The following is an 8,379-nucleotide window of genomic DNA, read 5'->3' as shown; positions in this document are numbered from 1 at the left end:
CTCCCTGCTCTGTCCCCCCACAGACCTGCAAATTTTTCCCCTTTGAGTATTTCTCCAATTCCCCCTTTTTGAAAGTTCCTATTGAATCTGCTTCCACCGCCCTTTCAGGCAGCGCCTTCCAGATCACAACAACTCGCTGGGTCAAAAAATAATCCTCCTCATCTCCCCCTCTGGTCCTTTTCCCCGATTCTCTCCAACCTGTGTCCCTCTGGTTACCGACCCTCCTGCCACTGGAAACACTTTCTCCTCATTGACTCTGTCCAACCCCCTCCTGATTTTGAACGTCTCGATTCAATCTCCCCCTTAACATTCTCTGCTCTAAGCAGAACAATCCCAGCTTCTCCAGTCCCTCATCCCTGGGACTGGTCCCAGTAAATCTCCCCCCCTCCCTCCGCAAGGCTGTGACATCCCACCCAGAGTGTGGTTTTCAGCTAGGAGTTGATCAGCATTTAGAATGTTTCAGTAACCTTTTCTCACGTTTGTACTCTGACTCCATTTGGAAAACCAATGATTTGATTTTTTTAAAATAAACAACCTTCTAAACTTGTTCTGCTACCTTGAAAGATCTGTGTTCATGAACCCTGATGTCTCTGTTCCTGCACCCCTTTTAAAATTGCATCATATTAGGAACATGGAGCCCTTAGGAACAGGAACAGGAGTTGGCCATTCAGCCCCTTGTGCCTGCTCCACTATTCAAGTAGATCACGGACGATCTTCTACCTCTTGAGCCATTTTCCCCACTATCGCCATATCCCTTGATGTCATTGGTACCCAGAAATCTATCCATTTCAGTCTTGAACATGCTCAGTGATTGAGCGTCTGGGGCAGAGAATGCCAAAGATTCACTACCCTCTGAGTGAAGAAATTCCTCCTCGTCTCAGTCCAAAATGGCCCACCCCTTATCTCGAGACTGTGACCCCTGGTTCTAGGCTCCCCAGCCCTGTACTTCCGTGGAATCACCTCTCATTCTTCTAAACTCTAGAGAATACATGTTCAGTCTCCTTCCATCCCGGGAATCTGTCCGCTGAATATTATTTATATTGCCTGTCCGCTTTCTCCTTACCAAAATGCAACATTTCTCTCCATTCAGTTGAATCTGCCATGTATCTGCCCCTCTCAGCGGCCTGTTTGTGTCCTCCTCAAGTCTCACTATCCTCCTCACCAGTTAACCCATTTCCAAGTTCCATGGGAACAACTGAATTGATGCTCCATCTCTCCAAGTCCAGGCTACTAATAGATATCCAAAAAGAGCAGTGGTCCCAATACAGATCCCTGTCCTGGGGTTGGGGAGTGGGTACCACTCTCTCCCCTTTAGTCTACAAAACCATTGCCACCAGCCTCTCCTGAATGTTATCCTGAATGTTTGCCGCTCCCTAGTTTCAGTTACCAGGTTATTTGGACTGTCTTCAGCACCTCCACTGCCAGTCTTTCCCTCTTATTTCTCTCCTCCAAGTCTGTGTTCTTGATTCCAGGTGTCAGTGAATCTGTGCAGCGGTCCATTTCAGCTCTGACCTCTCTGACATTTAACCCTTGAACCTGCAGCTCTCTGTGCCAACATTTCCCTGAAATCTGTATGCTCCCAATGATATTGCTCCAAGTGTCTCTAGCCAAAGGTTCCATTTCACATCTCTGCATTTATCCTTAAAATCCACACACAATCCCATGCTTAACCTGATACCCAACAATAAAGTGTACATTCTTGTCATGCCTTTAACAAAGGCAGCAACTCGAATTCACAGCCCCGTCTAAACCCCGTGTTAAAGGTGTCAACGTTTTTATCTATGGCTCTGCTGTTTTATCCAGTGTGTCCCTGGAGCAGGAGGAGGAAGCAGATCAGTTCAGCCCCAATGAATCCGGGTCAATTTGCAATGAGGGCCCTGAGGAGTTTGAGTTGTACCATTCAGCTCTTCCTTTCTGCTGTTCCAGATCGCAGGCTCTGATGGTGACACCTGGCTCAATGGGTCATTTTCAGTAGGGTAGCCGAAACAGCATGGCAATGGGATATTTAACTGGGAGAGGCTTCACACCCAAGCTGAATCATGTCTTCACCTGATGTCTATTTACAACCTCCACCTCCCACCCATCCCCCCCCTACCCCTATCCACCTCATGTCCCACGCTCCCACACAACCTCCCACCCATCCCCTCATCCATTCCCCAACTCCCCCCCATCCACTCCCCCCACCCACCTGCCTCCCAACTCCCTACTCCACTCACCCTCACACAAATCCAATCCTCCAACCCCCACAGCTTGGCTCCAACTAAGGATCAACGAGGGGGCATTACATTCAAAAACATATAGACCTGGAAAAACTCAGCAGGTCTGACAGTGTCTGCGGAGAGGGACACGGTTAATGATTCGAGTCTGTGTGACTCTTCAACAGAACTGAAGAGAAATAGAAAAGAGGCGAAATATAAGCTGGGGGGTGGGGGTTGGGGGGTGGGACAGGTAGAGCTGGATAGAGGGCCAGTGATAGGTGGAGGCAAAGGAGAGATTGTCAAAGATGTCACAGACTAAAGGACAAAGGGGTGTTGAGGGTGGTGACATTAGCTAAAGGAGGTGCTAATGGGGACATTGAGGGTAGAAAGCAGGACGAGCAAGGGACAGATAGTCCTAGTGGGGGTGGGGGGAAGGGATCGAAATAGGCTAAACGGTGGAGATAAAACAATGGATGGAAATACATTTAAAAATAACAATAGTAATAGGTGGGAAAAGAAAAATATATATTTAAAAAAAAAATGTAATAATTATCAGGAAAAAAGGGGAATTGGAAAGGAGGTGGGATGGAGGAGATGGTTCATGATTTAAAGCTGTTGAACTCAATGTTAAGTCTGAGGGCAGTGGATGATTATTTGTATAGAAACAACGTGCAGGGGTACAGGGAAAAGGCAGGGCAATGGCACTAGGTCATAATGCTCGTTTGGAGAGCTGGTGCAGAGATGATGGGCTGAATGGCCTCCTTCTGTGCTGTTAAAATGCTGTGATTCTGTGTTCTCCATCTCTCCCCCTCCCACTCCTTCCACCCCCCACCCACCTATCCATCCTCCTCACCCCGCCCCACCCCCCACAACTCCCCCTCCTCGGATCTCTCCAAGTGCTCCGGGTTGGAGGTTAAACCTCCTGCAGCAGCCTGCGTTCACTGGGCTGAATGATTCCTGTGCCGCATGTTCTACATTGGTTTACAGCTGCAAGTGGACTCAGAGGCCGATAGTCATTCTGTGGCTTTCAGAAACTAGCTAAGGTTTTATAAAGTGAACATTAAACAGCAGAAGTTAATCATTAACTGGGCCCACCCAGCTACAAGCAGCCATAAGACAGCAAAATACATTCACAGCCAGTCCTGCCTGCCTACTAAACATAGCGGTTAACTCTTTCATTCCATTACAGGCACAAGGCAGAATGGGCTCAAAAAAGCTCCTGCTGCATTTGAAGGAGTTGTTGCTGAGTACATCCCAGCCAGACCCGTCTCCATCTGTCAGTCGCTGCTGTTTCCCTGGGAGGATTTAACTCAAAGCCAAGAGATTCAGCCTGTCAATTCTGCAGTGTCGCTTCCTGTAAACTGGCCACATCCCTCCTGCCAGTCGCTTCGTCTTCGTTCTCTCCTTCTATCAATCCTCAATATACTCAGTCCATGCACCTCCCTCCCTCTGCCGCTTCTCCCTCCACACACCCTCCCTCCTACCACCCTCCCTCCCTCTGCTGCTTCTCCCTCCACACACCCTCCCTCCTACCACCCTCCCTCCCTCCCCTCTGCCGCTTCTCCCTCCACCCAACCTCTCCCTCCTACCACCCTCCCTCCCTCTGCTGCTTCTCCCTCCACACACCCTCCCTCCTACCACCCTCCCTCCCTCTGCTGCTTCTCCCTCCACACACCCTCCCTCCTACCACCCTCCCTCCCTCTGCTGCTTCTCCCTCCACACACCCTCCCTCCTACCACCCTCCCTCCCTCTGCCACTTCTCCCTCCTACCACCCTACCTCTCTCTCTCACCAGCCAACATCTCCCTCCTACCACCCTCCCTCCCTCTGCCGCTTCTCCCTCCACACACCCTCCCTCCTACCACCCTCCCTCCCTCTGCCACTTCTCCCTCCTACCACCCTCCCTCTCTCTCTCACCAGCCAACATCTCCCTCCTACCACCCTCCCTCTCTCCCTTGCCACCCAACCTCTCCTTCCATGCACCCTCCTTCTCTACCTCGCCACCCAACATCTCCCTCCTACCATTCTCCCTCTCGCTCACCATCCAACCTCTCCCTCCTACCACCCTCCCTCTGTCCCTCACCACCCAACCTGTCCCTCGCAACCCAACTTCTCCCTCCACGCACCCTCCCTCTCTCCCTCGCCACCCAACCTCTCCCTCCTACCACCCTCCCTCTGTCCCTCACCACCCAACCTCTCCCTCCGATAACCCTCCCTCTGTCCCTCACCACCCAACCTCTCCCTCCTACAACCCTCACTTTATCCCTCACCACCCAACCTCTCCCTCCTACCACCCTCACTCTCTCCCTCGCCACCCCAACTTCTCCCTCCTACCACCCTCCCTTTCTCCCGCACCACCCAACCTCTCCCTCCTACCACCCTCCCTCTGTCCCTCACCACCCAACCTGTCCCTCGCAACCCAACTTCTCCCTCCACGCACCCTCCCTCTCTCCCTCGCCACCCAACCTCTCCCTCCTACCACCCTCCCTCTGTCCCTCACCACCCAACCTCTCCCTCCGATAACCCTCCCTCTGTCCCTCACCACCCAACCTCTCCCTCCTACAACCCTCACTTTATCCCTCACCACCCAACCTCTCCCTCCTACCACCCTCACTCTCTCCCTCGCCACCCCAACTTCTCCCTCCTACCACCCTCCCTTTCTCCCGCACCACCCAACCTCTCCCTCCTACCACCCTCACTCTCTCCCTCGCCATCCAACCTCTCCCTCCTACCACCCTCACTCTCTCCCTCGCCATCCAACCTCTCCCTCCTACCACCCTCACTCTCTCCCTCGCCACCCAAACTCTCCCTCCTACCACCCTCACTCTCTCCCTCGCCACCCAAACTCTCCCTCCTACCACCCTCCCTTTCTCCCGCACCACCCAACCTCTCCCTCCTACCACCCTCACTCTCTCCCTCGCCACCCAAACTCTCCCTCCTACCACCCTCACTCTCTCCCTCGCCACCCAACCTCTCCCTCCTACCACCCTCCCTACCTCTTTCTCCCTCAGCTGCCTACTCTACCCCCCTCCCTCCTACTGCATCAGTTTACCCCTCTCTACCTCCACTCCACCCCCTCCCTCCTCAGGAGGGAGGGAGATTGGGGGGGAGGGGGAGGGAGATGAGGCGAAGCGGGAAGGTGATGAGGGGCAGGTGGAGGGCGGGGGAGGGAGGTGAGGGGGATTGGGAGGGAGGTGAGGGAGATGAGGGTCGAGAGGGAGGAGGAGGGAGATGAGAGAGAGAGAAGAAGGGAATAGAAGAGAGATGATGGTGAGGGGGAGGGAGATGAGGGGGAGGGAAATGAGGGTGAGGGAGAGGGAGATGAGGGGGATTGAGATGAGGGAGGGAGAGGGAAACGGGAGGGAGAGGTAGATGGGGAGGGATAAGAGGGGGAGGGGTAAGATGGAGAAGAGGGGGAAGAGTGGGAGAGGGGAAGAGGGGGAAGCGGAAGACGGGGAGGGTGAAGGGGGAGGGTGAAGTGGGGGATGAGGTTGAAGAAGGAGAGGGGGAGGAGGTGAGGGAGAGGGGGTGAGGGAGAGACGGTGAGGGGTGAGGGGAAGAGGAATGAGGGGGAGATGGGATAGGGGGAGAGGGGAGAGGGGGTGAGGGGAGAGGGTTGTGGGGAGAGAAGTGAGGGGGAGGGGAGTGTTGAGGGGAGAGGGATGAGACGGAAGGAGTGAGGGAGATGGGGTGAGGGGGAGGGTGAAGAGGGGTGGAAGGGGGGAGGGAAGAGTGGGAGGGATGAGTGGGAGAGGGGAGATGAGGTTCAGGGGGAATGAGGATGAGGGGTAGTGGGTGAGGGGTAGGGATAGAGGGTGAGGGAGTGAGGGGTAGGGATGGAGGATGAGGGGGCGAGGTGTAGGGGTGGAGGGTGAGGGGTAATGGTTAGGGGTGAAGGATTGGTGGTGAGGCGTGGGGGTGAGGCGTAGGGGCTGAGGGTTAATGTGTGAAGGGTAAGGGGGTGAGGGATTGGGGGCGAGGGGTTGTGGGTGAGGGGTGAGGTGGAGGGAGTGAGATAGGGGAGTGAAGGGTAGGGGGTGGGGGTAGGGGGTGAGGGGAAGGGGATGAGTGTGAGAGGGTGAGTGGGTGAGGATGAGGGGCTGAGGGTGAAGGGGTGAGTGGTAGGGATGGAGGGTGAGGGGGCGAGGGGTGGAAGGTGATGGGTGGGGGTGAGGGGTAGAGTGTGAGGGGTAGGAGGTGAGGGTCACGAGGTGAGGGTTACAGGGTGAGGGGTAGGGTTGAGGGGAAGGGGCGAGGGGTACGGGTGAGGGGTAGTGCGTGAGGGGTAGGAGGTGAGGGTCACGAGGTGAGGGTTACAGGGTGAGGGGTAGGGTTGAGGGGAAGGGGCGAGGGGTACGGGTGAGGGGTAGTGCGTGAGGGGTAGGAGGTGAGGGTCACGAGGTGAGGGTTACAGGGTGAGGGGTAGGGTTGAGGGGAAGGGGCGAGGGGTACGGGTGAGGGGTAGTGCGTGAGGGGTAGGAGGTGAGGGTCACGAGGTGAGGGTTACAGGGTGAGGGGTAGGGTTGAGGGGAAGGGGCGAGGGGTACGGGTGAGGGGTAGGGCGTGAGGGGGTAGGTGGTTAGGCGTAGGGGTGAGGCAGTAGGGAGTGAGGCGTTGTGGGTGAGGGTGAGGGGGTGAGGGTGAGTGTGAGGGGGTGAGGGTGAGGGGTAGGGGTTGAGGGTGAGCGGTAGAGGGTGAGGGGTGAGGGGTAGTGTGACTGGGAGGGTGAGGGGTGTGGGGGAGGGGCAGGTTGAGAGGTGACGGGGAAAAGTGATGGGGAGGTTGAGGGGGTAGGGTGGAGGGGCAACGGAGGAGTGGAAAGGGGAAGGGGTGAGGGGGAAGCGGGGAGGGTTGAGGGGTGATGGGGAGGGGGAAGGTGGGAGGAGGAAGGGGTAAAGGGGGAGGGGGTAGGGGTGAGGTGGGATGGGGAAGGGGAGGGGGCAGGGGAAGAGGGAGGTGGGAGGGGGGGTAAGGGAGGGCTCCCCATCTCCTTCCCAACTCCCTGACCCCCTCTTTTCCCTCCCCCTCATCTCCTTCCTCCTCATTTCCCTCGCTCCTCCCTGATCACCTCATCTCCCTCCCCCGACCCTCTCATCTTCCTCCCTCTTTCCTGAGTCCCTCAACTCTCTATTCCTCCCCCTCATCTCTCCCCTGTCCCCTCCTTTCCCTCCCTAACCTCCCTTTTCATTTCCCTCCCTCCCTCCCCCTCCCCTTCCCTCATTCCCCCTTCCCTTCCCCTCCCCTCTCATTTCCTCCCCACCACCCCCCCATTTCCCTCCCACCACCCCCTCATCTCCTCCCCTCCACGCCCCTCATTTCCTTCCGCACCCACCCCCTCATTTCCTCCCCCTCCCCCTCATTCCCCCACCCCCTCATTTCCTCCCCCTCCCCCTCATTCCCCCACCCCCTCATTTCCTCCCCCTCCCCCTCATTTCCCTCCCCACCACCCCCTCATTTCACCCCACCCCCTCATTTCCCTCCCCCCACCCCCCTCATTTCCCTCCCCCCACCCCCCTCATTTCCTGCCCCCCACCCCCCTCATGTCCCTGCCCCCCCACCCCCTCATTTCCCTCCCCCCACCCCCTCATTTCCCTCCCCCTCATTTCACTCCACCATCATTTTCCTCCCTCTTCCTTCATTTCCCTCCCTCACCCTCCTCATTTCCTTCCCCCCTCGTTCCCCTCCCCCACATTTCTCTCCCCCTCCTCCCTCATGATGAGGGGGTAGATGGAAATGAGGAGGAGAGGAATGAGGGGGAGGGGATGAGGGGTAGTGGGTGAGGGGTAGGGGTGAGTGTGTAGGGGCGATGCGTGAGGTTGAGTGGCAGAGGGTGAGGGGCAGGGATAGAGGGTGAGGGGCAGGGATGGAGGGTGAGGGGGCGAGGGGTAGGGGTGCAGGGTGAGGGGTATGCGGTAAGGGATAAGGGGTGAGGGGTAGGGGCTGAGGGGTAGGGGTGATGGGTGAGGGGTAGTAGGTGAGGGGTAGGGGTGAGGGGTAGGGGTGAGGTGTAGTGGGTGAGGGGTAGTAGGTGAGGGGTAGGGGTGAGGGGTAGGGGTGAGGGGTAGTGGGTGAGGGGTAGGGGTGAGGGGTAGGGGTGAGGGGTAGTAGGTGAGGGGTAGGGGTGAGGGGTAGGGGTGAGGGGTAGTAGGTGAGGGGTAGGGGTGAGGGGTAGTAGGTGAGGG

The sequence above is a fragment of the Carcharodon carcharias genome (genome assembly GCF_017639515.1).
Source record: "Carcharodon carcharias isolate sCarCar2 chromosome 29 unlocalized genomic scaffold, sCarCar2.pri SUPER_29_unloc_12, whole genome shotgun sequence".
NCBI lineage: Eukaryota > Metazoa > Chordata > Chondrichthyes > Lamniformes > Lamnidae > Carcharodon > Carcharodon carcharias.
The sequence above is the reverse complement of the archived record's forward strand: the minus strand, read 5'-3'. Positions refer to the sequence as shown.